Below are 27,266 nucleotides of genomic sequence, written 5' to 3' on the forward strand. Positions count from 1 at the left end.
CCTATCTATCTTCCGGGCTGGGTTGATATGCTGGGTTTGGGTCAGAGACTCCCTTTAACCGAGTGGGAAAGGCATTGGAGGCGGGAGCGAGAGAGCTTTGTCAGGATGGCCGAGTGGTCTAAGGCGCCAGACTCAAGAGTAACTTCTTCACCAAAGTTGGGTGTTCTGGTCTCCGAATGGAGGCGTGGGTTCAAATCCCACTTCTGACAGTTAGCTTTTGACCTTGGAAACTCTTACGTGGCTGTCGCTTGCCTTGAAACGTGACCTATCGTGCTAACCGAGTTTAGCAGCAGGTAAAAGAGGGCTCTCGACCTCTAGCATCCAGCCCGGCCGCGACCACGAAGGGACTCGAACCCTCAATCTTCTGATCCGAAGTCAGACGCCTTATCCATTAGGCCACGCGGTCTAGGGCAACTTCCTTCCCGTCGAAATGAGGAGGCCGCGCAATACGAAATCTTTTGCTTGAACCAAAGTCAATGGCAAAACACGTTTTCTTGTTTATGACAAATGAATAAATATATAACCATTCTCCATCTTCTTACGATAACCAATAGGTTTGACCTTTTCTAACATGTTGAAGAAGGAATACCCAGAATAGCTTAGAGGGAGTCTGCTCCCAGAACCCAGCATATCAATTCCAGCCAGGAAGCTAGATAGATTAGGGTGCCCTGAATCTTAGGGGGTGTTTTTGGTCTCTTGTGAATCGGTGCCTCCACTGCCGACATATCGCCGGTTTTGTCAATATGCAAAGGAGCTCTTTGGAGCAACGAGAGCTTTGCGGCTTACCTCTTTGGAGGAACGGCAACGCTCTCGTTGCTCCAAAGAGCTCCTTTGACTATTGACATAAACAGCCATATCTCCGCAACAGAGGCACCGCTTCACAAGGGGAACACACTGTTTGATTCAGGTGACCCTAACCTATCTATCTTCCGGGCTGGGTTGATATGCTGGGTTTGGGTCAGAGACTCCCTTTAACCGAGTGGGAAAGGCATTGGAGGCGGGAGCGAGAGAGCTTTGTCAGGATGGCCGAGTGGTCTAAGGCGCCAGACTCAAGAGTAACTTCTTCACCAAAGTTGGGTGTTCTGGTCTCCGAATGGAGGCGTGGGTTCAAATCCCACTTCTGACAGTTAGCTTTTGACCTTGGAAACTCTTACGTGGCTGTCGCTTGCCTTGAAACGTGACCTATCGTGCTAACCGAGTTTAGCAGCAGGTAAAAGAGGGCTCTCGACCTCTAGCATCCAGCTCAGCCGCGACCACGAAGGGACTCGAACCCTCAATCTTCTGATCCGAAGTCAGACGCCTTATCCATTAGGCCACGCGGTCTAGGGCAGCTTCCTTCCCGTCGAAATGAGGAGGCCGCACAATACGAAATCTTTTGCTTGAACCAAAGTCAATGGCAAAACACGTTTTCTTGTTTATGACAAATGAATAAATATATAACCATTCTCCATCTTCTTACGATAACCAATAGGTTTGACCTTTTCTAACATGTTGAAGAAGGAATACCCAGAATAGCTTAGAGGGAGTCTGCTCCCAGAACCCAGCATATCAATTCCAGCCAGGAAGCTAGATAGATTAGGGTGCCCTGAATCTTAGGGGGTGTTTTTGGTCTCTTGTGAATCGGTGCCTCCACTGCCGACATATCGCCGGTTTTGTCAATATGCAAAGGAGCTCTTTGGAGCAACGAGAGCTTTGCGGCTTACCTCTTTGGAGGAACGGCAACGCTCTCGTTGCTCCAAAGAGCTCCTTTGCCTATTGACATAAACAGCCATATCTCCGCAACAGAGGCACCGATTCACAAGGGGAACACACTGTTTGATTCAGGTGACCCTAACCTATCTATCTTCCGGGCTGGGTTGATATGCTGGGTTTGGGTCAGAGACTCCCTTTAACCGAGTGGGAAAGGCATTGGAGGCGGGAGCGAGAGAGCTTTGTCAGGATGGCCGAGTGGTCTAAGGCGCCAGACTCAAGAGTAACTTCTTCACCAAAGTTGGGTGTTCTGGTCTCCGAATGGAGGCGTGGGTTCAAATCCCACTTCTGACAGTTAGCTTTTGACCTTGGAAACTCTTACGTGGCTGTCGCTTGCCTTGAAACGTGACCTATCGTGCTAACCGAGTTTAGCAGCAGGTAAAAGAGGGCTCTCGACCTCTAGCATCCAGCCCGGCCGCGACCACGAAGGGACCCGAACCCTCAATCTTCTGATCCGAAGTCAGACGCCTTATCCATTAGGCCACGCGGTCTAGGGCAGCTTCCTTCCCGTCGAAATGAGGAGGCCGCGCAATACGAAATCTTTTGCTTGAACCAAAGTCAATGGCAAAACACGTTTTCTTGTTTATGACAAATGAATAAATATATAACCATTCTCCATCTTCTTACGATAACCAATAGGTTTGACCTTTTCTAACATGTTGAAGAAGGAATACCCAGAATAGCTTAGAGGGAGTCTGCTCCCAGAACCCAGCATATCAATTCCAGCCAGGAAGCTAGATAGATTAGGGTGCCCTGAATCTTAGGGGGTGTTTTTGGTCTCTTGTGAATCGGTGCCTCCACTGCCGACATATCGCCGGTTTTGTCAATATGCAAAGGAGCTCTTTGGAGCAACGAGAGCTTTGCGGCTTACCTCTTTGGAGGAACGGCAACGCTCTCGTTGCTCCAAAGAGCTCCTTTGACTATTGACATAAACAGCCATATCTCCGCAACAGAGGCACCGCTTCACAAGGGGAACACACTGTTTGATTCAGGTGACCCTAACCTATCTATCTTCCGGGCTGGGTTGATATGCTGGGTTTGGGTCAGAGACTCCCTTTAACCGAGTGGGAAAGGCATTGGAGGCGGGAGCGAGAGAGCTTTGTCAGGATGGCCGAGTGGTCTAAGGCGCCAGACTCAAGAGTAACTTCTTCACCAAAGTTGGGTGTTCTGGTCTCCGAATGGAGGCGTGGGTTCAAATCCCACTTCTGACAGTTAGCTTTTGACCTTGGAAACTCTTACGTGGCTGTCGCTTGCCTTGAAACGTGACCTATCGTGCTAACCGAGTTTAGCAGCAGGTAAAAGAGGGCTCTCGACCTCTAGCATCCAGCCCGGCCGCGACCACAAAGGGACTCGAACCCCCAATCTTCTGATCCGAAGTCAGACGCCTTATCCATTAGGCCACGCGGTCTAGGGCAGCTTCCTTCCCGTCGAAATGAGGAGGCCGCGCAATACGAAATCTTTTGCTTGAACCAAAGTCAATGGCAAAACACGTTTTCTTGTTTATGACAAATGAATAAATATATAACCATTCTCCATCTTCTTACGATAACCAATAGGTTTGACCTTTTCTAACATGTTGAAGAAGGAATACCCAGAATAGCTTAGAGGGAGTCTGCTCCCAGAACCCAGCATATCAATTCCAGCCAGGAAGCTAGATAGATTAGGGTGCCCTGAATCTTAGGGGGTGTTTTTGGTCTCTTGTGAATCGGTGCCTCCACTGCCGACATATCGCCGGTTTTGTCAATATGCAAAGGAGCTCTTTGGAGCAACGAGAGCTTTGCGGCTTACCTCTTTGGAGGAACGGCAACGCTCTCGTTGCTCCAAAGAGCTCCTTTGCCTATTGACATAAACAGCCATATCTCCGCAACAGAGGCACCGATTCACAAGGGGAACACACTGTTTGATTCAGGTGACCCTAACCTATCTATCTTCCGGGCTGGGTTGATATGCTGGGTTTGGGTCAGAGACTCCCTTTAACCGAGTGGGAAAGGCATTGGAGGCGGGAGCAAGAGAGCTTTGTCAGGATGGCCGAGTGGTCTAAGGCGCCAGACTCAAGAGTAACTTCTTCACCAAAGTTGGGTGTTCTGGTCTCCGAATGGAGGCGTGGGTTCAAATCCCACTTCTGACAGTTAGCTTTTGACCTTGGAAACTCTTACGTGGCTGTCGCTTGCCTTGAAACGTGACCTATCGTGCTAATCGAGTTTAGCAGCAGGTAAAAGAGGGCTCTCGACCTCTAGCATCCAGCCCGGCCGCGACCACGAAGGGACTCGAACCCTCAATCTTCTGATCCGAAGTCAGACGCCTTATCCATTAGGCCACGCGGTCTAGGGCAACTTCCTTCCCGTCGAAATGAGGAGGCCGCGCAATACGAAATCTTTTGCTTGAACCAAAGTCAATGGCAAAACACGTTTTCTTGTTTATGACAAATGAATAAATATATAACCATTCTCCATCTTCTTACGATAACCAATAGGTTTGACCTTTTCTAACATGTTGAAGAAGGAATACCCAGAATAGCTTAGAGGGAGTCTGCTCCCAGAACCCAGCATATCAATTCCAGCCAGGAAGCTAGATAGATTAGGGTGCCCTGAATCTTAGGGGGTGTTTTTGGTCTCTTGTGAATCGGTGCCTCCACTGCCGACATATCGCCGGTTTTGTCAATATGCAAAGGAGCTCTTTGGAGCAACGAGAGCTTTGCGGCTTACCTCTTTGGAGGAACGGCAACGCTCTCGTTGCTCCAAAGAGCTCCTTTGACTATTGACATAAACAGCCATATCTCCGCAACAGAGGCACCGCTTCACAAGGGGAACACACTGTTTGATTCAGGTGACCCTAACCTATCTATCTTCCGGGCTGGGTTGATATGCTGGGTTTGGGTCAGAGACTCCCTTTAACCGAGTGGGAAAGGCATTGGAGGCGGGAGCGAGAAAGCTTTGTCAGGATGGCCGAGTGGTCTAAGGTGCCAGACTCAAGAGTAACTTCTTCACCAAAGTTGGGTGTTCTGGTCTCCGAATGGAGGCGTGGGTTCAAATCCCACTTCTGACAGTTAGCTTTTGACCTTGGAAACTCTTACGTGGCTGTCGCTTGCCTTGAAACGTGACCTATCGTGCTAACCGAGTTTAGCACCGGATAAAAGAGGACTCTCGACCTCTAGCATCCAGCCCGGCAGCGACCACGAAGGGACTCGAACCCTCAATCTTCTGATCCGAAGTCAGACGCCTTATCCATTAGGCCACGCGGTCTAGGGCAGCTTCCTTCCCGTCGAAATGAGGAGGCCGCGCAATACGAAATCTTTTGCTTGAACCAAAGTCAATGGCAAAACACGTTTTCTTGTTTATGACAAATGAATAAATATATAACCATTCTCCATCTTCTTACGATAACCAATAGGTTTGACCTTTTCTAACATGTTGAAGAAGGAATACCCAGAATAGCTTAGAGGGAGTCTGCTCCCAGAACCCAGCATATCAATTCCAGCCAGGAAGCTAGATAGATTAGGGTGCCCTGAATCTTAGGGGGTGTTTTTGGTCTCTTGTGAATCGGTGCCTCCACTGCCGACATATCGCCGGTTTTGTCAATATGCAAAGGAGCTCTTTGGAGCAACGAGAGCTTTGCGGCTTACCTCTTTGGAGGAACGGCAACGCTCTCGTTGCTCCAAAGAGCTCCTTTGCCTATTGACATAAACAGCCATATCTCCGCAACAGAGGCACCGATTCACAAGGGGAACACACTGTTTGATTCAGGTGACCCTAACCTATCTATCTTCCGGGCTGGGTTGATATGCTGGGTTTGGGTCAGAGACTCCCTTTAACCGAGTGGGAAAGGCATTGGAGGCGGGAGCGAGAGAGCTTTGTCAGGATGGCCGAGTGGTCTAAGGCGCCAGACTCAAGAGTAACTTCTTCACCAAAGTTGGGTGTTCTGGTCTCCGAATGGAGGCGTGGGTTCAAATCCCACTTCTGACAGTTAGCTTTTGACCTTGGAAACTCTTACGTGGCTGTCGCTTGCCTTGAAACGTGACCTATCGTGCTAACCGAGTTTAGCAGCAGGTAAAAGAGGGCTCTCGACCTCTAGCATCCAGCCCGGCCGCGACCACGAAGGGACTCGAACCCTCAATCTTCTGATCCGAAGTCAGACGCCTTATCCATTAGGCCACGCGGTCTAGGGCAGCTTCCTTCCCGTCGAAATGAGGAGGCCGCGCAATACGAAATCTTTTGCTTGAACCAAAGTCAATGGCAAAACACGTTTTCTTGTTTATGACAAATGAATAAATATATAACCATTCTCCATCTTCTTACGATAACCAATAGGTTTGACCTTTTCTAACATGTTGAAGAAGGAATACCCAGAATAGCTTAGAGGGAGTCTGCTCCCAGAACCCAGCATATCAATTCCAGCCAGGAAGCTAGATAGATTAGGGTGCCCTGAATCTTAGGGGGTGTTTTTGGTCTCTTGTGAATCGGTGCCTCCACTGCCGACATATCGCCGGTTTTGTCAATATGCAAAGGAGCTCTTTGGAGCAACGAGAGCTTTGCAGCTTACCTCTTTGGAGGAACGGCAACGCTCTTGTTGCTCCAAAGAGCTCCTTTGACTATTGACATAAACAGCCATATCTCCGCAACAGAGGCACCGCTTCACAAGGGGAACACACTGTTTGATTCAGGTGACCCTAACCTATCTATCTTCCGGGCTGGGTTGATATGCTGGGTTTGGGTCAGAGACTCCCTTTAACCGAGTGGGAAAGGCATTGGAGGCGGGAGCGAGAGAGCTTTGTCAGGATGGCCGAGTGGTCTAAGGCGCCAGACTCAAGAGTAACTTCTTCACCAAAGTTGGGTGTTCTGGTCTCCGAATGGAGGCGTGGGTTCAAATCCCACTTCTGACAGTTAGCTTTTGACCTTGGAAACTCTTACGTGGCTGTCGCTTGCCTTGAAACGTGACCTATCGTGCTAACCGAGTTTAGCAGCAGGTAAAAGAGGGCTCTCGACCTCTAGCATCCAGCCCGGCCGCGACCACGAAGGGACTCGAACCCTCAATCTTCTGATCCGAAGTCAGACGCCTTATCCATTAGGCCACGCGGTCTAGGGCAGCTTCCTTCCCGTCGAAATGAGGAGGCCGCGCAATACGAAATCTTTTGCTTGAACCAAAGTCAATGGCAAAACACGTTTTCTTGTTTATGACAAATGAATAAATATATAACCATTCTCCATCTTCTTACGATAACCAATAGGTTTGACCTTTTCTAACATGTTGAAGAAGGAATACCCAGAATAGCTTAGAGGGAGTCTGCTCCCAGAACCCAGCATATCAATTCCAGCCAGGAAGCTAGATAGATTAGGGTGCCCTGAATCTTAGGGGGTGTTTTTGGTCTCTTGTGAATCGGTGCCTCCACTGCCGACATATCGCCGGTTTTGTCAATATGCAAAGGAGCTCTTTGGAGCAACGAGAGCTTTGCGGCTTACCTCTTTGGAGGAACGGCAACGCTCTCGTTGCTCCAAAGAGCTCCTTTGCCTATTGACATAAACAGCCATATCTCCGCAACAGAGGCACCGCTTCACAAGGGGAACACACTGTTTGATTCAGGTGACCCTAACCTATCTATCTTCCGGGCTGGGTTGATATGCTGGGTTTGGGTCAGAGACTCCCTTTAACCGAGTGGGAAAGGCATTGGAGGCGGGAGCGAGAGAGCTTTGTCAGGATGGCTGAGTGGTCTAAGGCGCCAGACTCAAGAGTAACTTCTTCACCAAAGTTGGGTGTTCTGGTCTCCGAATGGAGGCGTGGGTTCAAATCCCACTTCTGACAGTTAGCTTTTGACCTTGGAAACTCTTACGTGGCTGTCGCTTGCCTTGAAACGTGACCTATCGTGCTAACCGAGTTTAGCAGCAGGTAAAAGAGGGCTCTCGACCTCTAGCATCCAGCCCGGCCGCGACCACGAAGGGACTCGAACCCTCAATCTTCTGATCCGAAGTCAGACGCCTTATCCATTAGGCCACGCGGTCTAGGGCAGCTTCCTTCCCGTCGAAATGAGGAGGCCGCGCAATACGAAATCTTTTGCTTGAACCAAAGTCAATGGCAAAACACGTTTTCTTGTTTATGACAAATGAATAAATATATAACCATTCTCCATCTTCTTACGATAACCAATAGGTTTGACCTTTTCTAACATGTTGAAGAAGGAATACCCAGAATAGCTTAGAGGGAGTCTGCTCCCAGAACCCAGCATATCAATTCCAGCCAGGAAGCTAGATAGATTAGGGTGCCCTGAATCTTAGGGGGTGTTTTTGGTCTGTTGTGAATCGGTGCCTCCACTGCCGACATATCGCCGGTTTTGTCAATATGCAAAGGAGCTCTTTGGAGCAACGAGAGCTTTGCAGCTTACCTCTTTGGAGGAACGGCAACGCTCTTGTTGCTCCAAAGAGCTCCTTTGACTATTGACATAAACAGCCATATCTCCGCAACAGAGGCACCGCTTCACAAGGGGAACACACTGTTTGATTCAGGTGACCCTAACCTATCTATCTTCCGGGCTGGGTTGATATGCTGGGTTTGGGTCAGAGACTCCCTTTAACCGAGTGGGAAAGGCATTGGAGGCGGGAGCGAGAGAGCTTTGTCAGGATGGCCGAGTGGTCTAAGGCGCCAGACTCAAGAGTAACTTCTTCACCAAAGTTGGGTGTTCTGGTCTCCGAATGGAGGCGTGGGTTCAAATCCCACTTCTGACAGTTAGCTTTTGACCTTGGAAACTCTTACGTGGCTGTCGCTTGCCTTGAAACGTGACCTATCGTGCTAACCGAGTTTAGCAGCAGGTAAAAGAGGGCTCTCGACCTCTAGCATCCAGCCCGGCCGCGACCACGAAGGGACTCGAACCCTCAATCTTCTGATCCGAAGTCAGACGCCTTATCCATTAGGCCACGCGGTCTAGGGCAGCTTCCTTCCCGTCGAAATGAGGAGGCCGCGCAATACGAAATCTTTTGCTTGAACCAAAGTCAATGGCAAAACACGTTTTCTTGTTTATGACAAATGAATAAATATATAACCATTCTCCATCTTCTTACGATAACCAATAGGTTTGACCTTTTCTAACATGTTGAAGAAGGAATACCCAGAATAGCTTAGAGGGAGTCTGCTCCCAGAACCCAGCATATCAATTCCAGCCAGGAAGCTAGATAGATTAGGGTGCCCTGAATCTTAGGGGGTGTTTTTGGTCTCTTGTGAATCGGTGCCTCCACTGCCGACATATCGCCGGTTTTGTCAATATGCAAAGGAGCTCTTTGGAGCAACGAGAGCTTTGCGGCTTACCTCTTTGGAGGAACGGCAACGCTCTCGTTGCTCCAAAGAGCTCCTTTGCCTATTGACATAAACAGCCATATCTCCGCAACAGAGGCACCGCTTCACAAGGGGAACACACTGTTTGATTCAGGTGACCCTAACCTATCTATCTTCCGGGCTGGGTTGATATGCTGGGTTTGGGTCAGAGACTCCCTTTAACCGAGTGGGAAAGGCATTGGAGGCGGGAGCGAGAGAGCTTTGTCAGGATGGCCGAGTGGTCTAAGGCGCCAGACTCAAGAGTAACTTCTTCACCAAAGTTGGGTGTTCTGGTCTCCGAATGGAGGCGTGGGTTCAAATCCCACTTCTGACAGTTAGCTTTTGACCTTGGAAACTCTTACGTGGCTGTCGCTTGCCTTGAAACGTGACCTATCGTGCTAACCGAGTTTAGCAGCAGGTAAAAGAGGGCTCTCGACCTCTAGCATCCAGCCTGGCCGCGACCACGAAGGGACTCGAACCCTCAATCTTCTGATCCGAAGTCAGACGCCTTATCCATTAGGCCACGCGGTCTAGGGCAGCTTCCTTCCCGTCGAAATGAGGAGGCCGCGCAATACGAAATCTTTTGCTTGAACCAAAGTCAATGGCAAAACACGTTTTCTTGTTTATGACAAATGAATAAATATATAACCATTCTCCATCTTCTTACGATAACCAATAGGTTTGACCTTTTCTAACATGTTGAAGAAGGAATACCCAGAATAGCTTAGAGGGAGTCTGCTCCCAGAACCCAGCATATCAATTCCAGCCAGGAAGCTAGATAGATTAGGGTGCCCTGAATCTTAGGGGGTGTTTTTGGTCTCTTGTGAATCGGTGCCTCCACTGCCGACATATCGCCGGTTTTGTCAATATGCAAAGGAGCTCTTTGGAGCAACGAGAGCTTTGCGGCTTACCTCTTTGGAGGAACGGCAACGCTCTCGTTGCTCCAAAGAGCTCCTTTGCCTATTGACATAAACAGCCATATCTCCGCAACAGAGGCACCGCTTCACAAGGGGAACACACTGTTTGATTCAGGTGACCCTAACCTATCTATCTTCCGGGCTGGGTTGATATGCTGGGTTTGGGTCAGAGACTCCCTTTAACCGAGTGGGAAAGGCATTGGAGGCGGGAGCGAGAGAGCTTTGTCAGGATGGTCGAGTGGTCTAAGGCGCCAGACTCAAGAGTAACTTCTTCACCAAAGTTGGGTGTTCTGGTCTCCGAATGGAGGCGTGGGTTCAAATCCCACTTCTGACAGTTAGCTTTTGACCTTGGAAACTCTTACGTGGCTGTCGCTTGCCTTGCAACGTGACCTATCGTGCTAACCGAGTTTAGCAGCAGGTAAAAGAGGGCTCTCGACCTCTAGCATCCAGCCCGGCCACGACCACGAAGGGACTCGAACCCTCAATCTTCTGATCCGAAGTCAGACGCCTTATCCATTAGGCCACGCGGTCTAGGGCAGTTTCCTTCCCGTCGAAATGAGGAGGCCGCGCAATACGAAATCTTTTGCTTGAACCAAAGTCAATGGCAAAACACGTTTTCTTGTTTATGACAAATGAATAAATATATAACCATTCTCCATCTTCTTACGATAACCAATAGGTTTGACCTTTTCTAACATGTTGAAGAAGGAATACCCAGAATAGCTTAGAGGGAGTCTGCTCCCAGAACCCAGCATATCAATTCCAGCCAGGAAGCTAGATAGATTAGGGTGCCCTGAATCTTAGGGGGTGTTTTTGGTCTCTTGTGAATCGGTGCCTCCACTGCCGACATATCGCCGGTTTTGTCAATATGCAAAGGAGCTCTTTGGAGCAACGAGAGCTTTGCGGCTTACCTCTTTGGAGGAACGGCAACGCTCTCGTTGCTCCAAAGAGCTCCTTTGACTATTGACATAAACAGCCATATCTCCGCAACAGAGGCACCGCTTCACAAGGGGAACACACTGTTTGATTCAGGTGACCCTAACCTATCTATCTTCCGGGCTGGGTTGATATGCTGGGTTTGGGTCAGAGACTCCCTTTAACCGAGTGGGAAAGGCATTGGAGGCGGGAGCGAGAGAGCTTTGTCAGGATGGCCGAGTGGTCTAAGGCGCCAGACTCAAGAGTAACTTCTTCACCAAAGTTGGGTGTTCTGGTCTCCGAATGGAGGCGTGGGTTCAAATCCCACTTCTGACAGTTAGCTTTTGACCTTGGAAACTCTTACGTGGCTGTCGCTTGCCTTGAAACGTGACCTATCGTGCTAACCGAGTTTAGCAGCAGGTAAAAGAGGGCTCTCGACCTCTAGCATCCAGCCCGGCCGCGACCACGAAGGGACTCGAACCCTCAATCTTCTGATCCGAAGTCAGACGCCTTATCCATTAGGCCACGCGGTCTAGGGCAGCTTCCTTCCCGTCGAAATGAGGAGGCCGCGCAATACGAAATCTTTTGCTTGAACCAAAGTCAATGGCAAAACACGTTTTCTTGTTTATGACAAATGAATAAATATATAACCATTCTCCATCTTCTTACGATAACCAATAGGTTTGACCTTTTCTAACATGTTGAAGAAGGAATACCCAGAATAGCTTAGAGGGAGTCTGCTCCCAGAACCCAGCATATCAATTCCAGCCAGGAAGCTAGATAGATTAGGGTGCCCTGAATCTTAGGGGGTGTTTTTGGTCTCTTGTGAATCGGTGCCTCCACTGCCGACATATCGCCGGTTTTGTCAATATGCAAAGGAGCTCTTTGGAGCAACGAGAGCTTTGCGGCTTACCTCTTTGGAGGAACGGCAACGCTCTCGTTGCTCCAAAGAGCTCCTTTGCCTATTGACATAAACAGCCATATCTCCGCAACAGAGGCACCGCTTCACAAGGGGAACACACTGTTTGATTCAGGTGACCCTAACCTATCTATCTTCCGGGCTGGGTTGATATGCTGGGTTTGGGTCAGAGACTCCCTTTAACCGAGTGGGAAAGGCATTGGAGGCGGGAGCGAGAGAGCTTTGTCAGGATGGCCGAGTGGTCTAAGGCGCCAGACTCAAGAGTAACTTCTTCACCAAAGTTGGGTGTTCTGGTCTCCGAATGGAGGCGTGGGTTCAAATCCCACTTCTGACAGTTAGCTTTTGACCTTGGAAACTCTTACGTGGCTGTCGCTTGCCTTGAAACGTGACCTATCGTGCTAACCGAGTTTAGCAGCAGGTAAAAGAGGGCTCTCGACCTCTAGCATCCAGCCCGGCCGCGACCACGAAGGGACTCGAACCCTCAATCTTCTGATCCGAAGTCAGACGCCTTATCCATTAGGCCACGCGGTCTAGGGCAGCTTCCTTCCCGTCGAAATGAGGAGGCCGCGCAATACGAAATCTTTTGCTTGAACCAAAGTCAATGGCAAAACACGTTTTCTTGTTTATGACAAATGAATAAATATATAACCATTCTCCATCTTCTTACGATAACCAATAGGTTTGACCTTTTCTAACATGTTGAAGAAGGAATACCCAGAATAGCTTAGAGGGAGTCTGCTCCCAGAACCCAGCATATCAATTCCAGCCAGGAAGCTAGATAGATTAGGGTGCCCTGAATCTTAGGGGGTGTTTTTGGTCTCTTGTGAATCGGTGCCTCCACTGCCGACATATCGCCGGTTTTGTCAATATGCAAAGGAGCTCTTTGGAGCAACGAGAGCTTTGCGGCTTACCTCTTTGGAGGAACGGCAACGCTCTCGTTGCTCCAAAGAGCTCCTTTGCCTATTGACATAAACAGCCATATCTCCGCAACAGAGGCACCGCTTCACAAGGGGAACACACTGTTTGATTCAGGTGACCCTAACCTATCTATCTTCCGGGCTGGGTTGATATGCTGGGTTTGGGTCAGAGACTCCCTTTAACCGAGTGGGAAAGGCATTGGAGGCGGGAGCGAGAGAGCTTTGTCAGGATGGCCGAGTGGTCTAAGGCGCCAGACTCAAGAGTAACTTCTTCACCAAAGTTGGGTGTTCTGGTCTCCGAATGGAGGCGTGGGTTCAAATCCCACTTCTGACAGTTAGCTTTTGACCTTGGAAACTCTTACGTGGCTGTCGCTTGCCTTGAAACGTGACCTATCGTGCTAACCGAGTTTAGCAGCAGGTAAAAGAGGGCTCTCGACCTCTAGCATCCAGCCCGGCCGCGACCACGAAGGGACTCGAACCCTCAATCTTCTGATCCGAAGTCAGACGCCTTATCCATTAGGCCACGCGGTCTAGGGCAGCTTCCTTCCCGTCGAAATGAGGAGGCCGCGCAATACGAAATCTTTTGCTTGAACCAAAGTCAATGGCAAAACACGTTTTCTTGTTTATGACAAATGAATAAATATATAACCATTCTCCATCTTCTTACGATAACCAATAGGTTTGACCTTTTCTAACATGTTGAAGAAGGAATACCCAGAATAGCTTAGAGGGAGTCTGCTCCCAGAACCCAGCATATCAATTCCAGCCAGGAAGCTAGATAGATTAGGGTGCCCTGAATCTTAGGGGGTGTTTTTGGTCTCTTGTGAATCGGTGCCTCCACTGCCGACATATCGCCGGTTTTGTCAATATGCAAAGGAGCTCTTTGGAGCAACGAGAGCTTTGCGGCTTACCTCTTTGGAGGAACGGCAACGCTCTCGTTGCTCCAAAGAGCTCCTTTGCCTATTGACATAAACAGCCATATCTCCGCAACAGAGGCACCGCTTCACAAGGGGAACACACTGTTTGATTCAGGTGACCCTAACCTATCTATCTTCCGGGCTGGGTTGATATGCTGGGTTTGGGTCAGAGACTCCCTTTAACCGAGTGGGAAAGGCATTGGAGGCGGGAGCGAGAGAGCTTTGTCAGGATGGCCGAGTGGTCTAAGGCGCCAGACTCAAGAGTAACTTCTTCACCAAAGTTGGGTGTTCTGGTCTCCGAATGGAGGCGTGGGTTCAAATCCCACTTCTGACAGTTAGCTTTTGACCTTGGAAACTCTTACGTGGCTGTCGCTTGCCTTGAAACGTGACCTATCGTGCTAACCGAGTTTAGCACCGGATAAAAGAGGACTCTCGACCTCTAGCATCCAGCCCGGCCGCGACCACGAAGGGACTCGAACCCTCAATCTTCTGATCCGAAGTCAGACGCCTTATCCATTAGGCCACGCGGTCTAGGGCAGCTTCCTTCCCGTCGAAATGAGGAGGCCGCGCAATACGAAATCTTTTGCTTGAACCAAAGTCAATGGCAAAACACGTTTTCTTGTTTATGACAAATGAATAAATATATAACCATTCTCCATCTTCTTACGATAACCAATAGGTTTGACCTTTTCTAACATGTTGAAGAAGGAATACCCAGAATAGCTTAGAGGGAGTCTGCTCCCAGAACCCAGCATATCAATTCCAGCCAGGAAGCTAGATAGATTAGGGTGCCCTGAATCTTAGGGGGTGTTTTTGGTCTCTTGTGAATCGGTGCCTCCACTGCCGACATATCGCCGGTTTTGTCAATATGCAAAGGAGCTCTTTGGAGCAACGAGATCTTTGTGGCTTACCTCTTTGGAGGAACGGCAACGCTCTCGTTGCTCCAAAGAGCTCCTTTGCCTATTGACATAAACAGCCATATCTCCGCAACAGAGGCACCGATTCACAAGGGGAACACACTGTTTGATTCAGGTGACCCTAACCTATCTATCTTCCGGGCTGGGTTGATATGCTGGGTTTGGGTCAGAGACTCCCTTTAACCGAGTGGGAAAGGCATTGGAGGCGGGAGCGAGAGAGCTTTGTCAGGATGGCCGAGTGGTCTAAGGCGCCAGACTCAAGAGTAACTTCTTCACCAAAGTTGGGTGTTCTGGTCTCCGAATGGAGGCGTGGGTTCAAATCCCACTTCTGACAGTTAGCTTTTGACCTTGGAAACTCTTACGTGGCTGTCGCTTTCCTTGAAACGTGACCTATCGTGCTAACCGAGTTTAGCAGCAGGTAAAAGAGGGCTCTCGACCTCTAGCATCCAGCCCGGCCGCGACCACGAAGGGACTCGAACCCTCAATCTTCTGATCCGAAGTCAGACGCCTTATCCATTAGGCCACGCGGTCTAGGGCAGCTTCCTTCCCGTCGAAATGAGGAGGCCGCGCAATACGAAATCTTTTGCTTGAACCAAAGTCAATGGCAAAACACGTTTTCTTGTTTATGACAAATGAATAAATATATAACCATTCTCCATCTTCTTACGATAACCAATAGGTTTGACCTTTTCTAACATGTTGAAGAAGGAATACCCAGAATAGCTTAGAGGGAGTCTGCTCCCAGAACCCAGCATATCAATTCCAGCCAGGAAGCTAGATAGATTAGGGTGCCCTGAATCTTAGGGGGTGTTTTTGGTCTCTTGTGAATCGGTGCCTCCACTGCCGACATATCGCCGGTTTTGTCAATATGCAAAGGAGCTCTTTGGAGCAACGAGAGCTTTGCAGCTTACCTCTTTGGAGGAACGGCAACGCTCTTGTTGCTCCAAAGAGCTCCTTTGACTATTGACATAAACAGCCATATCTCCGCAACAGAGGCACCGCTTCACAAGGGGAACACACTGTTTGATTCAGGTGACCCTAACCTATCTATCTTCCGGGCTGGGTTGATATGCTGGGTTTGGGTCAGAGACTCCCTTTAACCGAGTGGGAAAGGCATTGGAGGCGGGAGCGAGAGAGCTTTGTCAGGATGGCCGAGTGGTCTAAGGCGCCAGACTCAAGAGTAACTTCTTCACCAAAGTTGGGTGTTCTGGTCTCCGAATGGAGGCGTGGGTTCAAATCCCACTTCTGACAGTTAGCTTTTGACCTTGGAAACTCTTACGTGGCTGTCGCTTGCCTTGAAACGTGACCTATCGTGCTAACCGAGTTTAGCAGCAGGTAAAAGAGGGCTCTCGACCTCTAGCATCCAGCCCGGCCGCGACCACGAAGGGACTCGAACCCTCAATCTTCTGATCCGAAGTCAGACGCCTTATCCATTAGGCCACGCGGTCTAGGGCAGCTTCCTTCCCGTCGAAATGAGGAGGCCGCGCAATACGAAATCTTTTGCTTGAACCAAAGTCAATGGCAAAACACGTTTTCTTGTTTATGACAAATGAATAAATATATAACCATTCTCCATCTTCTTACGATAACCAATAGGTTTGACCTTTTCTAACATGTTGAAGAAGGAATACCCAGAATAGCTTAGAGGGAGTCTGCTCCCAGAACCCAGCATATCAATTCCAGCCAGGAAGCTAGATAGATTAGGGTGCCCTGAATCTTAGGGGGTGTTTTTGGTCTCTTGTGAATCGGTGCCTCCACTGCCGACATATCGCCGGTTTTGTCAATATGCAAAGGAGCTCTTTGGAGCAACGAGAGCTTTGCGGCTTACCTCTTTGGAGGAACGGCAACGCTCTCGTTGCTCCAAAGAGCTCCTTTGCCTATTGACATAAACAGCCATATCTCCGCAACAGAGGCACCGCTTCACAAGGGGAACACACTGTTTGATTCAGGTGACCCTAACCTATCTATCTTCCGGGCTGGGTTGATATGCTGGGTTTGGGTCAGAGACTCCCTTTAACCGAGTGGGAAAGGCATTGGAGGCGGGAGCGAGAGAGCTTTGTCAGGATGGCTGAGTGGTCTAAGGCGCCAGACTCAAGAGTAACTTCTTCACCAAAGTTGGGTGTTCTGGTCTCCGAATGGAGGCGTGGGTTCAAATCCCACTTCTGACAGTTAGCTTTTGACCTTGGAAACTCTTACGTGGCTGTCGCTTGCCTTGAAACGTGACCTATCGTGCTAACCGAGTTTAGCAGCAGGTAAAAGAGGGCTCTCGACCTCTAGCATCCAGCCCGGCCGCGACCACGAAGGGACTCGAACCCTCAATCTTCTGATCCGAAGTCAGACGCCTTATCCATTAGGCCACGCGGTCTAGGGCAGCTTCCTTCCCGTCGAAATGAGGAGGCCGCGCAATACGAAATCTTTTGCTTGAACCAAAGTCAATGGCAAAACACGTTTTCTTGTTTATGACAAATGAATAAATATATAACCATTCTCCATCTTCTTACGATAACCAATAGGTTTGACCTTTTCTAACATGTTGAAGAAGGAATACCCAGAATAGCTTAGAGGGAGTCTGCTCCCAGAACCCAGCATATCAATTCCAGCCAGGAAGCTAGATAGATTAGGGTGCCCTGAATCTTAGGGGGTGTTTTTGGTCTGTTGTGAATCGGTGCCTCCACTGCCGACATATCGCCGGTTTTGTCAATATGCAAAGGAGCTCTTTGGAGCAACGAGAGCTTTGCAGCTTACCTCTTTGGAGGAACGGCAACGCTCTTGTTGCTCCAAAGAGCTCCTTTGACTATTGACATAAACAGCCATATCTCCGCAACAGAGGCACCGCTTCACAAGGGGAACACACTGTTTGATTCAGGTGACCCTAACCTATCTATCTTCCGGGCTGGGTTGATATGCTGGGTTTGGGTCAGAGACTCCCTTTAACCGAGTGGGAAAGGCATTGGAGGCGGGAGCGAGAGAGCTTTGTCAGGATGGCCGAGTGGTCTAAGGCGCCAGACTCAAGAGTAACTTCTTCACCAAAGTTGGGTGTTCTGGTCTCCGAATGGAGGCGTGGGTTCAAATCCCACTTCTGACAGTTAGCTTTTGACCTTGGAAACTCTTACGTGGCTGTCGCTTGCCTTGAAACGTGACCTATCGTGCTAACCGAGTTTAGCAGCAGGTAAAAGAGGGCTCTCGACCTCTAGCATCCAGCCCGGCCGCGACCACGAAGGGACTCGAACCCTCAATCTTCTGATCCGAAGTCAGACGCCTTATCCATTAGGCCACGCGGTCTAGGGCAGCTTCCTTCCCGTCGAAATGAGGAGGCCGCGCAATACGAAATCTTTTGCTTGAACCAAAGTCAATGGCAAAACACGTTTTCTTGTTTATGACAAATGAATAAATATATAACCATTCTCCATCTTCTTACGATAACCAATAGGTTTGACCTTTTCTAACATGTTGAAGAAGGAATACCCAGAATAGCTTAGAGGGAGTCTGCTCCCAGAACCCAGCATATCAATTCCAGCCAGGAAGCTAGATAGATTAGGGTGCCCTGAATCTTAGGGGGTGTTTTTGGTCTCTTGTGAATCGGTGCCTCCACTGCCGACATATCGCCGGTTTTGTCAATATGCAAAGGAGCTCTTTGGAGCAACGAGAGCTTTGCGGCTTACCTCTTTGGAGGAACGGCAACGCTCTCGTTGCTCCAAAGAGCTCCTTTGCCTATTGACATAAACAGCCATATCTCCGCAACAGAGGCACCGCTTCACAAGGGGAACACACTGTTTGATTCAGGTGACCCTAACCTATCTATCTTCCGGGCTGGGTTGATATGCTGGGTTTGGGTCAGAGACTCCCTTTAACCGAGTGGGAAAGGCATTGGAGGCGGGAGCGAGAGAGCTTTGTCAGGATGGCCGAGTGGTCTAAGGCGCCAGACTCAAGAGTAACTTCTTCACCAAAGTTGGGTGTTCTGGTCTCCGAATGGAGGCGTGGGTTCAAATCCCACTTCTGACAGTTAGCTTTTGACCTTGGAAACTCTTACGTGGCTGTCGCTTGCCTTGAAACGTGACCTATCGTGCTAACCGAGTTTAGCAGCAGGTAAAAGAGGGCTCTCGACCTCTAGCATCCAGCCTGGCCGCGACCACGAAGGGACTCGAACCCTCAATCTTCTGATCCGAAGTCAGACGCCTTATCCATTAGGCCACGCGGTCTAGGGCAGCTTCCTTCCCGTCGAAATGAGGAGGCCGCGCAATACGAAATCTTTTGCTTGAACCAAAGTCAATGGCAAAACACGTTTTCTTGTTTATGACAAATGAATAAATATATAACCATTCTCCATCTTCTTACGATAACCAATAGGTTTGACCTTTTCTAACATGTTGAAGAAGGAATACCCAGAATAGCTTAGAGGGAGTCTGCTCCCAGAACCCAGCATATCAATTCCAGCCAGGAAGCTAGATAGATTAGGGTGCCCTGAATCTTAGGGGGTGTTTTTGGTCTCTTGTGAATCGGTGCCTCCACTGCCGACATATCGCCGGTTTTGTCAATATGCAAAGGAGCTCTTTGGAGCAACGAGAGCTTTGCGGCTTACCTCTTTGGAGGAACGGCAACGCTCTCGTTGCTCCAAAGAGCTCCTTTGCCTATTGACATAAACAGCCATATCTCCGCAACAGAGGCACCGCTTCACAAGGGGAACACACTGTTTGATTCAGGTGACCCTAACCTATCTATCTTCCGGGCTGGGTTGATATGCTGGGTTTGGGTCAGAGACTCCCTTTAACCGAGTGGGAAAGGCATTGGAGGCGGGAGCGAGAGAGCTTTGTCAGGATGGTCGAGTGGTCTAAGGCGCCAGACTCAAGAGTAACTTCTTCACCAAAGTTGGGTGTTCTGGTCTCCGAATGGAGGCGTGGGTTCAAATCCCACTTCTGACAGTTAGCTTTTGACCTTGGAAACTCTTACGTGGCTGTCGCTTGCCTTGCAACGTGACCTATCGTGCTAACCGAGTTTAGCAGCAGGTAAAAGAGGGCTCTCGACCTCTAGCATCCAGCCCGGCCACGACCACGAAGGGACTCGAACCCTCAATCTTCTGATCCGAAGTCAGACGCCTTATCCATTAGGCCACGCGGTCTAGGGCAGTTTCCTTCCCGTCGAAATGAGGAGGCCGCGCAATACGAAATCTTTTGCTTGAACCAAAGTCAATGGCAAAACACGTTTTCTTGTTTATGACAAATGAATAAATATATAACCATTCTCCATCTTCTTACGATAACCAATAGGTTTGACCTTTTCTAACATGTTGAAGAAGGAATACCCAGAATAGCTTAGAGGGAGTCTGCTCCCAGAACCCAGCATATCAATTCCAGCCAGGAAGCTAGATAGATTAGGGTGCCCTGAATCTTAGGGGGTGTTTTTGGTCTCTTGTGAATCGGTGCCTCCACTGCCGACATATCGCCGGTTTTGTCAATATGCAAAGGAGCTCTTTGGAGCAACGAGAGCTTTGCGGCTTACCTCTTTGGAGGAACGGCAACGCTCTCGTTGCTCCAAAGAGCTCCTTTGACTATTGACATAAACAGCCATATCTCCGCAACAGAGGCACCGCTTCACAAGGGGAACACACTGTTTGATTCAGGTGACCCTAACCTATCTATCTTCCGGGCTGGGTTGATATGCTGGGTTTGGGTCAGAGACTCCCTTTAACCGAGTGGGAAAGGCATTGGAGGCGGGAGCGAGAGAGCTTTGTCAGGATGGCCGAGTGGTCTAAGGCGCCAGACTCAAGAGTAACTTCTTCACCAAAGTTGGGTGTTCTGGTCTCCGAATGGAGGCGTGGGTTCAAATCCCACTTCTGACAGTTAGCTTTTGACCTTGGAAACTCTTACGTGGCTGTCGCTTGCCTTGAAACGTGACCTATCGTGCTAACCGAGTTTAGCAGCAGGTAAAAGAGGGCTCTCGACCTCTAGCATCCAGCCCGGCCGCGACCACGAAGGGACTCGAACCCTCAATCTTCTGATCCGAAGTCAGACGCCTTATCCATTAGGCCACGCGGTCTAGGGCAGCTTCCTTCCCGTCGAAATGAGGAGGCCGCGCAATACGAAATCTTTTGCTTGAACCAAAGTCAATGGCAAAACACGTTTTCTTGTTTATGACAAATGAATAAATATATAACCATTCTCCATCTTCTTACGATAACCAATAGGTTTGACCTTTTCTAACATGTTGAAGAAGGAATACCCAGAATAGCTTAGAGGGAGTCTGCTCCCAGAACCCAGCATATCAATTCCAGCCAGGAAGCTAGATAGATTAGGGTGCCCTGAATCTTAGGGGGTGTTTTTGGTCTCTTGTGAATCGGTGCCTCCACTGCCGACATATCGCCGGTTTTGTCAATATGCAAAGGAGCTCTTTGGAGCAACGAGAGCTTTGCGGCTTACCTCTTTGGAGGAACGGCAACGCTCTCGTTGCTCCAAAGAGCTCCTTTGCCTATTGACATAAACAGCCATATCTCCGCAACAGAGGCACCGCTTCACAAGGGGAACACACTGTTTGATTCAGGTGACCCTAACCTATCTATCTTCCGGGCTGGGTTGATATGCTGGGTTTGGGTCAGAGACTCCCTTTAACCGAGTGGGAAAGGCATTGGAGGCGGGAGCGAGAGAGCTTTGTCAGGATGGCCGAGTGGTCTAAGGCGCCAGACTCAAGAGTAACTTCTTCACCAAAGTTGGGTGTTCTGGTCTCCGAATGGAGGCGTGGGTTCAAATCCCACTTCTGACAGTTAGCTTTTGACCTTGGAAACTCTTACGTGGCTGTCGCTTGCCTTGAAACGTGACCTATCGTGCTAACCGAGTTTAGCAGCAGGTAAAAGAGGGCTCTCGACCTCTAGCATCCAGCCCGGCCGCGACCACGAAGGGACTCGAACCCTCAATCTTCTGATCCGAAGTCAGACGCCTTATCCATTAGGCCACGCGGTCTAGGGCAGCTTCCTTCCCGTCGAAATGAGGAGGCCGCGCAATACGAAATCTTTTGCTTGAACCAAAGTCAATGGCAAAACACGTTTTCTTGTTTATGACAAATGAATAAATATATAACCATTCTCCATCTTCTTACGATAACCAATAGGTTTGACCTTTTCTAACATGTTGAAGAAGGAATACCCAGAATAGCTTAGAGGGAGTCTGCTCCCAGAACCCAGCATATCAATTCCAGCCAGGAAGCTAGATAGATTAGGGTGCCCTGAATCTTAGGGGGTGTTTTTGGTCTCTTGTGAATCGGTGCCTCCACTGCCGACATATCGCCGGTTTTGTCAATATGCAAAGGAGCTCTTTGGAGCAACGAGAGCTTTGCGGCTTACCTCTTTGGAGGAACGGCAACGCTCTCGTTGCTCCAAAGAGCTCCTTTGCCTATTGACATAAACAGCCATATCTCCGCAACAGAGGCACCGCTTCACAAGGGGAACACACTGTTTGATTCAGGTGACCCTAACCTATCTATCTTCCGGGCTGGGTTGATATGCTGGGTTTGGGTCAGAGACTCCCTTTAACCGAGTGGGAAAGGCATTGGAGGCGGGAGCGAGAGAGCTTTGTCAGGATGGCCGAGTGGTCTAAGGCGCCAGACTCAAGAGTAACTTCTTCACCAAAGTTGGGTGTTCTGGTCTCCGAATGGAGGCGTGGGTTCAAATCCCACTTCTGACAGTTAGCTTTTGACCTTGGAAACTCTTACGTGGCTGTCGCTTGCCTTGAAACGTGACCTATCGTGCTAACCGAGTTTAGCAGCAGGTAAAAGAGGGCTCTCGACCTCTAGCATCCAGCCCGGCCGCGACCACGAAGGGACTCGAACCCTCAATCTTCTGATCCGAAGTCAGACGCCTTATCCATTAGGCCACGCGGTCTAGGGCAGCTTCCTTCCCGTCGAAATGAGGAGGCCGCGCAATACGAAATCTTTTGCTTGAACCAAAGTCAATGGCAAAACACGTTTTCTTGTTTATGACAAATGAATAAATATATAACCATTCTCCATCTTCTTACGATAACCAATAGGTTTGACCTTTTCTAACATGTTGAAGAAGGAATACCCAGAATAGCTTAGAGGGAGTCTGCTCCCAGAACCCAGCATATCAATTCCAGCCAGGAAGCTAGATAGATTAGGGTGCCCTGAATCTTAGGGGGTGTTTTTGGTCTCTTGTGAATCGGTGCCTCCACTGCCGACATATCGCCGGTTTTGTCAATATGCAAAGGAGCTCTTTGGAGCAACGAGAGCTTTGCGGCTTACCTCTTTGGAGGAACGGCAACGCTCTCGTTGCTCCAAAGAGCTCCTTTGCCTATTGACATAAACAGCCATATCTCCGCAACAGAGGCACCGCTTCACAAGGGGAACACACTGTTTGATTCAGGTGACCCTAACCTATCTATCTTCCGGGCTGGGTTGATATGCTGGGTTTGGGTCAGAGACTCCCTTTAACCGAGTGGGAAAGGCATTGGAGGCGGGAGCGAGAGAGCTTTGTCAGGATGGCCGAGTGGTCTAAGGCGCCAGACTCAAGAGTAACTTCTTCACCAAAGTTGGGTGTTCTGGTCTCCGAATGGAGGCGTGGGTTCAAATCCCACTTCTGACAGTTAGCTTTTGACCTTGGAAACTCTTACGTGGCTGTCGCTTGCCTTGAAACGTGACCTATCGTGCTAACCGAGTTTAGCAGCAGGTAAAAGAGGGCTCTCGACCTCTAGCATCCAGCCCGGCCACGACCACGAAGGGACTCTGTCACGGGATGGTTAGAGTCTATACTATAGGCCATGTGTAATATATATTTCATGTGGAATGTATTCTCTAACCTGTTGTAAACATCAATGTGTAGTTGGCTGATTAGGGTCTAGTGTGTTAGCACATTGTATGCAAATACCTCTAACTAGTGAGGACAATGGGTGGAGATAATCTGATCAGTGTCTCCAAGAAGATGTTGGACTGTGCATTGTTCAAAAGAGACAGGGAGTCTGCTCTCCTTGGCATAGGTGAGGGGGGAAGGATCTGTGACTCAGCCCTTCCCACCCCCAGGTATAGGAAGTAACAGTTTAGTATATAGTTGTAGCTAGCAGTTAGTATGTGTTAGCCGGCCTGTGCACAGCTCTGCAGAGAGCCAGGATATAGTTACAGGACCAAGGAACCAAAGTTATCATTGGATTGTGACTTCTGTGGACTTATTGTTATTACGGTTGATGTGACCGCTGCCGGCTACTAACTTTGTGGATTACAATAAATTGCTGTTGTCTCCCGACCTCTTGCGTCCGTGTTGATTCAAAAGACCATCCGGAGGAAGACGTATACCTTTGCTCCGTGACAACTGGTGGCAGCGGTGGGATCAACAGCGGACAGCGAGATGGACTACAGCAGCCCAGCGATTAATGGAGCCACAACCTCAGAATACAGGAACTGGACTATGGCAAGTCTACAAGTAAGGGCCCGGGAACTAAACCTGAGTTACCAGGGAAGAACGAAAGAGCAACTGATCGAGGCACTGGAGGAGATGACCCTGCAAAGCGACCATGAGGAGGGCTGCCCCCAGGAGACAGTAGAGATACAGGAGTGGCAGGTACAGACCCAAAAGAGCAGATGGGTTGTTTTGTATGAGGAGGAATTGGCAGTGCTGGGGCTAGGAGCAACTGCGGAGCAAAGGAGTAGAGCATTACAGAGGGCTCAGGAAACCGAGAAGGAGGAACAGAGAATGGCGTATGAAAAGGAAAGAATGGCGCATGAAATGCGAATGGCTGAGATAACTATGAGGAATTATAATCAAACGTCGACCCCCAGCCCAACAGTGAGAGAACCACCATATGTCTCCCATAAACACTTCAAGACCTTTGAGGAAGCGGCTGGGGATGTTGATGGATATTTTCAGGACTTCGAACACCAGTGCCGCCTGATGGAAGTCCCAGAGAAGGATTGGGTCCGGTATCTGGTGGGACACCTACGAGATGGGGCTGCGGAAGCTCTCAGAGCCATGGACCCTAGTGATCAGCGGGACTATGAGGCCATTAAAAGAGCGGTGCAGAAGTATTATGCAGTCACTCCAGAGACCTACCGAGTTCAGTTCCGCTCTTTGTCTTACAATGGGGGAAGCTCCTTCCACATGTTCGCCCACAAGTTGAAGCAAGCATGCAAGCGCTGGCTAGAAGGAGAGGAGGCTGTCACAGTCGATAAGATCCTCCAAGTCATACTTAAGGAACAGTTCTTTTCCCAGTGCCCCGCTGAGATCCGTGAGTGGGTGCTGGAACGGAACCCAGCCACAGTGGAGCAAGCTGCTTCTCTTGCAGATGAGGGCCTGACCATCAAGCCGCAGTGGAAGAGATTGTTTGCAGAGGAGCGGAAAACTACCACAGTCCGCCAGACACCCTTCATCCAGCCACCCACCTTTCGTGTCCGGCCTCAGGATTACAATTCCCCCTCTACCCCTGCCCCAGCCCATCGGCCTCCAGCTATGAACAACCCTGTCCCTAGACAACGACCTACTGGAAGAATGCTAGAGCGCAGATGTTTTGGGTGCGGGCGGCCTGGACATTTGCAAGCTAGTTGCCCTGCTAACATGGGGGCACGGGCCACCGTGGCATCCCGGCCTATTCACTACCTGGGAACCACCCCTAGGACAGAAAGTTTGGCCCCATTTCCAGATGACTCCATGAATGACCCATCTGTTCCACCTCCAGGGGTCTATGGGATTCAGCCTTCCGCCACACATCCCGCAAACCTTCAGAGGAAGCACTTGCAGGAGGTCCTACTGGATGGCCGAACAGTTGTTGGATTCCGGGACTCGGGAGCTTTCCTAACGGTAGCGGACCCCCGAGTTGTGCGACCCGAGGCCCTAGAGGAGGGCCCTGGCATTTCTATCAAGTTGGCAGGGGGTACTCGGAAACGTATTCCTAAAGCTACCGTGGAACTCGACTATGGTTATGGACCAAAACGATGCACAATTGGTGTGATGAGCGGGCTGCCGGCCGATGTTCTGTTAGGCAACGATGTTGGAAATCTACAGTGCCACTTTGTGGGAGCAGTGACCCGAAGCCAAGCTCAGGGAGAAGCCAACATGGATCCACCGGATTTTCTGACAGATGCCAGCCCTTCAACCCTACAACTTTACCATTCAGTACCGCCGAGGGAACCAACACCAGAACGCAGATGGGTTATCCCGGCAGGAGGAAATATGAGCTATAGAGACTGATGTGCATTCCCCAATTTACCTGTGTAGGCCAATTGTGTCATGCACATGTTTTGAGAGGGGGAGGGGTTGTCACGGGATGGTTAGAGTCTATACTATAGGCCATGTGTAATATATATTTCATGTGGAATGTATTCTCTAACCTGTTGTAAACATCAATGTGTAGTTGGCTGATTAGGGTCTAGTGTGTTAGCACATTGTATGCAAATACCTCTAACTAGTGAGGACAATGGGTGGAGATAATCTGATCAGTGTCTCCAAGAAGATGTTGGACTGTGCATTGTTCAAAAGAGACAGGGAGTCTGCTCTCCTTGGCATAGGTGAGGGGGGAAGGATCTGTGACTCAGCCCTTCCCACCCCCAGGTATAGGAAGTAACAGTTTAGTATATAGTTGTAGCTAGCAGTTAGTATGTGTTAGCCGGCCTGTGCACAGCTCTGCAGAGAGCCAGGATATAGTTACAGGACCAAGGAACCAAAGTTATCATTGGATTGTGACTTCTGTGGACTTATTGTTATTACGGTTGATGTGACCGCTGCCGGCTACTAACTTTGTGGATTACAATAAATTGCTGTTGTCTCCCGACCTCTTGCGTCCGTGTTGATTCAAAAGACCATCCGGAGGAAGACGTATACCTTTGCTCCGTGACAGACTCGAACCCTCAATCTTCTGATCCGAAGTCAGACGCCTTATCCATTAGGCCACGCGGTCTAGGGCAGCTTCCTTCCCGTCGAAATGAGGAGGCCGCGCAATACGAAATCTTTTGCTTGAACCAAAGTCAATGGCAAAACACGTTTTCTTGTTTATGACAAATGAATAAATATATAACCATTCTCCATCTTCTTACGATAACCAATAGGTTTGACCTTTTCTAACATGTTGAAGAAGGAATACCCAGAATAGCTTAGAGGGAGTCTGCTCCCAGAACCCAGCATATCAATTCCAGCCAGGAAGCTAGATAGATTAGGGTGCCCTGAATCTTAGGGGGTGTTTTTGGTCTCTTGTGAATCGGTGCCTCCACTGCCGACATATCGCCGGTTTTGTCAATATGCAAAGGAGCTCTTTGGAGCAACGAGAGCTTTGCGGCTTACCTCTTTGGAGGAACGGCAACGCTCTCGTTGCTCCAAAGAGCTCCTTTGCCTATTGACATAAACAGCCATATCTCCGCAACAGAGGCACCGCTTCACAAGGGGAACACACTGTTTGATTCAGGTGACCCTAACCTATCTATCTTCCGGGCTGGGTTGATATGCTGGGTTTGGGTCAGAGACTCCCTTTAACCGAGTGGGAAAGGCATTGGAGGCGGGGGCGAGAGAGCTTTGTCAGGATGGCCGAGTGGTCTAAGGCGCCAGACTCAAGAGTAACTTCTTCACCAAAGTTGGGTGTTCTGGTCTCCGAATGGAGGCGTGGGTTCAAATCCCACTTCTGACAGTTAGCTTTTGACCTTGGAAACTCTTACGTGGCTGTCGCTTGCCTTGAAACGTGACCTATCGTGCTAACCGAGTTTAGCAGCAGGTAAAAGAGGGCTCTCGACCTCTAGCATCC

General features: G+C 49.5%; 52 non-coding genes across 52 annotated transcripts; 27 read left to right on the plus strand and 25 right to left on the minus strand.

Annotated features, from left to right (window-relative positions):
• The first annotated feature begins 99 nt into the window (after positions 1–99).
• Positions 100–209, plus strand: TRNAL-CAA (transfer RNA leucine (anticodon CAA)). The gene is made up of 2 exons: positions 100–137; positions 164–209. It is a non-coding gene; the product is annotated as a tRNA-Leu (tRNA).
• A 124-nt stretch (positions 210–333) lies between these two features.
• Positions 334–406, minus strand: TRNAR-UCG (transfer RNA arginine (anticodon UCG)). Its single transcript has one exon. It is a non-coding gene; the product is annotated as a tRNA-Arg (tRNA).
• Positions 407–1,016: 610 nt separating this feature from the next.
• On the plus strand, positions 1,017–1,126 carry TRNAL-CAA (transfer RNA leucine (anticodon CAA)). The gene is made up of 2 exons: positions 1,017–1,054; positions 1,081–1,126. It is a non-coding gene; the product is annotated as a tRNA-Leu (tRNA).
• Positions 1,127–1,250: 124 nt separating this feature from the next.
• Positions 1,251–1,323, minus strand: TRNAR-UCG (transfer RNA arginine (anticodon UCG)). The gene has a single exon. It is a non-coding gene; the product is annotated as a tRNA-Arg (tRNA).
• A 610-nt stretch (positions 1,324–1,933) lies between these two features.
• TRNAL-CAA (transfer RNA leucine (anticodon CAA)) lies at positions 1,934–2,043 on the plus strand. The gene is made up of 2 exons: positions 1,934–1,971; positions 1,998–2,043. It is a non-coding gene; the product is annotated as a tRNA-Leu (tRNA).
• Positions 2,044–2,167: 124 nt separating this feature from the next.
• TRNAR-UCG (transfer RNA arginine (anticodon UCG)) lies at positions 2,168–2,240 on the minus strand. Its single transcript has one exon. It is a non-coding gene; the product is annotated as a tRNA-Arg (tRNA).
• Positions 2,241–2,850: 610 nt separating this feature from the next.
• Positions 2,851–2,960, plus strand: TRNAL-CAA (transfer RNA leucine (anticodon CAA)). Its single transcript has 2 exons — positions 2,851–2,888; positions 2,915–2,960. It is a non-coding gene; the product is annotated as a tRNA-Leu (tRNA).
• A 124-nt stretch (positions 2,961–3,084) lies between these two features.
• Positions 3,085–3,157, minus strand: TRNAR-UCG (transfer RNA arginine (anticodon UCG)). The gene has a single exon. It is a non-coding gene; the product is annotated as a tRNA-Arg (tRNA).
• A 610-nt stretch (positions 3,158–3,767) lies between these two features.
• TRNAL-CAA (transfer RNA leucine (anticodon CAA)) lies at positions 3,768–3,877 on the plus strand. Its single transcript has 2 exons — positions 3,768–3,805; positions 3,832–3,877. It is a non-coding gene; the product is annotated as a tRNA-Leu (tRNA).
• A 124-nt stretch (positions 3,878–4,001) lies between these two features.
• TRNAR-UCG (transfer RNA arginine (anticodon UCG)) lies at positions 4,002–4,074 on the minus strand. The gene has a single exon. It is a non-coding gene; the product is annotated as a tRNA-Arg (tRNA).
• Positions 4,075–4,684: 610 nt separating this feature from the next.
• On the plus strand, positions 4,685–4,794 carry TRNAL-CAA (transfer RNA leucine (anticodon CAA)). The gene is made up of 2 exons: positions 4,685–4,722; positions 4,749–4,794. It is a non-coding gene; the product is annotated as a tRNA-Leu (tRNA).
• A 124-nt stretch (positions 4,795–4,918) lies between these two features.
• Positions 4,919–4,991, minus strand: TRNAR-UCG (transfer RNA arginine (anticodon UCG)). The gene has a single exon. It is a non-coding gene; the product is annotated as a tRNA-Arg (tRNA).
• A 610-nt stretch (positions 4,992–5,601) lies between these two features.
• TRNAL-CAA (transfer RNA leucine (anticodon CAA)) lies at positions 5,602–5,711 on the plus strand. The gene is made up of 2 exons: positions 5,602–5,639; positions 5,666–5,711. It is a non-coding gene; the product is annotated as a tRNA-Leu (tRNA).
• A 124-nt stretch (positions 5,712–5,835) lies between these two features.
• Positions 5,836–5,908, minus strand: TRNAR-UCG (transfer RNA arginine (anticodon UCG)). Its single transcript has one exon. It is a non-coding gene; the product is annotated as a tRNA-Arg (tRNA).
• Positions 5,909–6,518: 610 nt separating this feature from the next.
• On the plus strand, positions 6,519–6,628 carry TRNAL-CAA (transfer RNA leucine (anticodon CAA)). The gene is made up of 2 exons: positions 6,519–6,556; positions 6,583–6,628. It is a non-coding gene; the product is annotated as a tRNA-Leu (tRNA).
• A 124-nt stretch (positions 6,629–6,752) lies between these two features.
• Positions 6,753–6,825, minus strand: TRNAR-UCG (transfer RNA arginine (anticodon UCG)). The gene has a single exon. It is a non-coding gene; the product is annotated as a tRNA-Arg (tRNA).
• Positions 6,826–7,435: 610 nt separating this feature from the next.
• TRNAL-CAA (transfer RNA leucine (anticodon CAA)) lies at positions 7,436–7,545 on the plus strand. Its single transcript has 2 exons — positions 7,436–7,473; positions 7,500–7,545. It is a non-coding gene; the product is annotated as a tRNA-Leu (tRNA).
• A 124-nt stretch (positions 7,546–7,669) lies between these two features.
• Positions 7,670–7,742, minus strand: TRNAR-UCG (transfer RNA arginine (anticodon UCG)). The gene has a single exon. It is a non-coding gene; the product is annotated as a tRNA-Arg (tRNA).
• Positions 7,743–8,352: 610 nt separating this feature from the next.
• Positions 8,353–8,462, plus strand: TRNAL-CAA (transfer RNA leucine (anticodon CAA)). The gene is made up of 2 exons: positions 8,353–8,390; positions 8,417–8,462. It is a non-coding gene; the product is annotated as a tRNA-Leu (tRNA).
• Positions 8,463–8,586: 124 nt separating this feature from the next.
• On the minus strand, positions 8,587–8,659 carry TRNAR-UCG (transfer RNA arginine (anticodon UCG)). Its single transcript has one exon. It is a non-coding gene; the product is annotated as a tRNA-Arg (tRNA).
• A 610-nt stretch (positions 8,660–9,269) lies between these two features.
• On the plus strand, positions 9,270–9,379 carry TRNAL-CAA (transfer RNA leucine (anticodon CAA)). Its single transcript has 2 exons — positions 9,270–9,307; positions 9,334–9,379. It is a non-coding gene; the product is annotated as a tRNA-Leu (tRNA).
• Positions 9,380–9,503: 124 nt separating this feature from the next.
• TRNAR-UCG (transfer RNA arginine (anticodon UCG)) lies at positions 9,504–9,576 on the minus strand. The gene has a single exon. It is a non-coding gene; the product is annotated as a tRNA-Arg (tRNA).
• A 610-nt stretch (positions 9,577–10,186) lies between these two features.
• TRNAL-CAA (transfer RNA leucine (anticodon CAA)) lies at positions 10,187–10,296 on the plus strand. The gene is made up of 2 exons: positions 10,187–10,224; positions 10,251–10,296. It is a non-coding gene; the product is annotated as a tRNA-Leu (tRNA).
• Positions 10,297–10,420: 124 nt separating this feature from the next.
• Positions 10,421–10,493, minus strand: TRNAR-UCG (transfer RNA arginine (anticodon UCG)). Its single transcript has one exon. It is a non-coding gene; the product is annotated as a tRNA-Arg (tRNA).
• Positions 10,494–11,103: 610 nt separating this feature from the next.
• On the plus strand, positions 11,104–11,213 carry TRNAL-CAA (transfer RNA leucine (anticodon CAA)). The gene is made up of 2 exons: positions 11,104–11,141; positions 11,168–11,213. It is a non-coding gene; the product is annotated as a tRNA-Leu (tRNA).
• Positions 11,214–11,337: 124 nt separating this feature from the next.
• Positions 11,338–11,410, minus strand: TRNAR-UCG (transfer RNA arginine (anticodon UCG)). Its single transcript has one exon. It is a non-coding gene; the product is annotated as a tRNA-Arg (tRNA).
• Positions 11,411–12,020: 610 nt separating this feature from the next.
• On the plus strand, positions 12,021–12,130 carry TRNAL-CAA (transfer RNA leucine (anticodon CAA)). Its single transcript has 2 exons — positions 12,021–12,058; positions 12,085–12,130. It is a non-coding gene; the product is annotated as a tRNA-Leu (tRNA).
• A 124-nt stretch (positions 12,131–12,254) lies between these two features.
• On the minus strand, positions 12,255–12,327 carry TRNAR-UCG (transfer RNA arginine (anticodon UCG)). The gene has a single exon. It is a non-coding gene; the product is annotated as a tRNA-Arg (tRNA).
• Positions 12,328–12,937: 610 nt separating this feature from the next.
• TRNAL-CAA (transfer RNA leucine (anticodon CAA)) lies at positions 12,938–13,047 on the plus strand. The gene is made up of 2 exons: positions 12,938–12,975; positions 13,002–13,047. It is a non-coding gene; the product is annotated as a tRNA-Leu (tRNA).
• Positions 13,048–13,171: 124 nt separating this feature from the next.
• TRNAR-UCG (transfer RNA arginine (anticodon UCG)) lies at positions 13,172–13,244 on the minus strand. The gene has a single exon. It is a non-coding gene; the product is annotated as a tRNA-Arg (tRNA).
• A 610-nt stretch (positions 13,245–13,854) lies between these two features.
• On the plus strand, positions 13,855–13,964 carry TRNAL-CAA (transfer RNA leucine (anticodon CAA)). Its single transcript has 2 exons — positions 13,855–13,892; positions 13,919–13,964. It is a non-coding gene; the product is annotated as a tRNA-Leu (tRNA).
• A 124-nt stretch (positions 13,965–14,088) lies between these two features.
• TRNAR-UCG (transfer RNA arginine (anticodon UCG)) lies at positions 14,089–14,161 on the minus strand. Its single transcript has one exon. It is a non-coding gene; the product is annotated as a tRNA-Arg (tRNA).
• A 610-nt stretch (positions 14,162–14,771) lies between these two features.
• Positions 14,772–14,881, plus strand: TRNAL-CAA (transfer RNA leucine (anticodon CAA)). The gene is made up of 2 exons: positions 14,772–14,809; positions 14,836–14,881. It is a non-coding gene; the product is annotated as a tRNA-Leu (tRNA).
• Positions 14,882–15,005: 124 nt separating this feature from the next.
• TRNAR-UCG (transfer RNA arginine (anticodon UCG)) lies at positions 15,006–15,078 on the minus strand. Its single transcript has one exon. It is a non-coding gene; the product is annotated as a tRNA-Arg (tRNA).
• A 610-nt stretch (positions 15,079–15,688) lies between these two features.
• Positions 15,689–15,798, plus strand: TRNAL-CAA (transfer RNA leucine (anticodon CAA)). The gene is made up of 2 exons: positions 15,689–15,726; positions 15,753–15,798. It is a non-coding gene; the product is annotated as a tRNA-Leu (tRNA).
• A 124-nt stretch (positions 15,799–15,922) lies between these two features.
• TRNAR-UCG (transfer RNA arginine (anticodon UCG)) lies at positions 15,923–15,995 on the minus strand. The gene has a single exon. It is a non-coding gene; the product is annotated as a tRNA-Arg (tRNA).
• Positions 15,996–16,605: 610 nt separating this feature from the next.
• On the plus strand, positions 16,606–16,715 carry TRNAL-CAA (transfer RNA leucine (anticodon CAA)). Its single transcript has 2 exons — positions 16,606–16,643; positions 16,670–16,715. It is a non-coding gene; the product is annotated as a tRNA-Leu (tRNA).
• Positions 16,716–16,839: 124 nt separating this feature from the next.
• On the minus strand, positions 16,840–16,912 carry TRNAR-UCG (transfer RNA arginine (anticodon UCG)). Its single transcript has one exon. It is a non-coding gene; the product is annotated as a tRNA-Arg (tRNA).
• Positions 16,913–17,522: 610 nt separating this feature from the next.
• TRNAL-CAA (transfer RNA leucine (anticodon CAA)) lies at positions 17,523–17,632 on the plus strand. Its single transcript has 2 exons — positions 17,523–17,560; positions 17,587–17,632. It is a non-coding gene; the product is annotated as a tRNA-Leu (tRNA).
• A 124-nt stretch (positions 17,633–17,756) lies between these two features.
• Positions 17,757–17,829, minus strand: TRNAR-UCG (transfer RNA arginine (anticodon UCG)). The gene has a single exon. It is a non-coding gene; the product is annotated as a tRNA-Arg (tRNA).
• A 610-nt stretch (positions 17,830–18,439) lies between these two features.
• On the plus strand, positions 18,440–18,549 carry TRNAL-CAA (transfer RNA leucine (anticodon CAA)). The gene is made up of 2 exons: positions 18,440–18,477; positions 18,504–18,549. It is a non-coding gene; the product is annotated as a tRNA-Leu (tRNA).
• Positions 18,550–18,673: 124 nt separating this feature from the next.
• TRNAR-UCG (transfer RNA arginine (anticodon UCG)) lies at positions 18,674–18,746 on the minus strand. The gene has a single exon. It is a non-coding gene; the product is annotated as a tRNA-Arg (tRNA).
• Positions 18,747–19,356: 610 nt separating this feature from the next.
• On the plus strand, positions 19,357–19,466 carry TRNAL-CAA (transfer RNA leucine (anticodon CAA)). The gene is made up of 2 exons: positions 19,357–19,394; positions 19,421–19,466. It is a non-coding gene; the product is annotated as a tRNA-Leu (tRNA).
• Positions 19,467–19,590: 124 nt separating this feature from the next.
• On the minus strand, positions 19,591–19,663 carry TRNAR-UCG (transfer RNA arginine (anticodon UCG)). Its single transcript has one exon. It is a non-coding gene; the product is annotated as a tRNA-Arg (tRNA).
• A 610-nt stretch (positions 19,664–20,273) lies between these two features.
• TRNAL-CAA (transfer RNA leucine (anticodon CAA)) lies at positions 20,274–20,383 on the plus strand. The gene is made up of 2 exons: positions 20,274–20,311; positions 20,338–20,383. It is a non-coding gene; the product is annotated as a tRNA-Leu (tRNA).
• A 124-nt stretch (positions 20,384–20,507) lies between these two features.
• Positions 20,508–20,580, minus strand: TRNAR-UCG (transfer RNA arginine (anticodon UCG)). The gene has a single exon. It is a non-coding gene; the product is annotated as a tRNA-Arg (tRNA).
• A 610-nt stretch (positions 20,581–21,190) lies between these two features.
• On the plus strand, positions 21,191–21,300 carry TRNAL-CAA (transfer RNA leucine (anticodon CAA)). The gene is made up of 2 exons: positions 21,191–21,228; positions 21,255–21,300. It is a non-coding gene; the product is annotated as a tRNA-Leu (tRNA).
• A 124-nt stretch (positions 21,301–21,424) lies between these two features.
• Positions 21,425–21,497, minus strand: TRNAR-UCG (transfer RNA arginine (anticodon UCG)). Its single transcript has one exon. It is a non-coding gene; the product is annotated as a tRNA-Arg (tRNA).
• A 610-nt stretch (positions 21,498–22,107) lies between these two features.
• TRNAL-CAA (transfer RNA leucine (anticodon CAA)) lies at positions 22,108–22,217 on the plus strand. Its single transcript has 2 exons — positions 22,108–22,145; positions 22,172–22,217. It is a non-coding gene; the product is annotated as a tRNA-Leu (tRNA).
• Positions 22,218–22,341: 124 nt separating this feature from the next.
• TRNAR-UCG (transfer RNA arginine (anticodon UCG)) lies at positions 22,342–22,414 on the minus strand. Its single transcript has one exon. It is a non-coding gene; the product is annotated as a tRNA-Arg (tRNA).
• Positions 22,415–23,024: 610 nt separating this feature from the next.
• On the plus strand, positions 23,025–23,134 carry TRNAL-CAA (transfer RNA leucine (anticodon CAA)). The gene is made up of 2 exons: positions 23,025–23,062; positions 23,089–23,134. It is a non-coding gene; the product is annotated as a tRNA-Leu (tRNA).
• A 3,908-nt stretch (positions 23,135–27,042) lies between these two features.
• On the plus strand, positions 27,043–27,152 carry TRNAL-CAA (transfer RNA leucine (anticodon CAA)). The gene is made up of 2 exons: positions 27,043–27,080; positions 27,107–27,152. It is a non-coding gene; the product is annotated as a tRNA-Leu (tRNA).
• Positions 27,153–27,266: the final 114 nt, after the last annotated feature.

Source organism: Leptodactylus fuscus, chromosome 11 (genome assembly GCF_031893055.1).
Source record: "Leptodactylus fuscus isolate aLepFus1 chromosome 11, aLepFus1.hap2, whole genome shotgun sequence".
In the NCBI taxonomy this organism is placed as follows: domain Eukaryota; kingdom Metazoa; phylum Chordata; class Amphibia; order Anura; family Leptodactylidae; genus Leptodactylus; species Leptodactylus fuscus.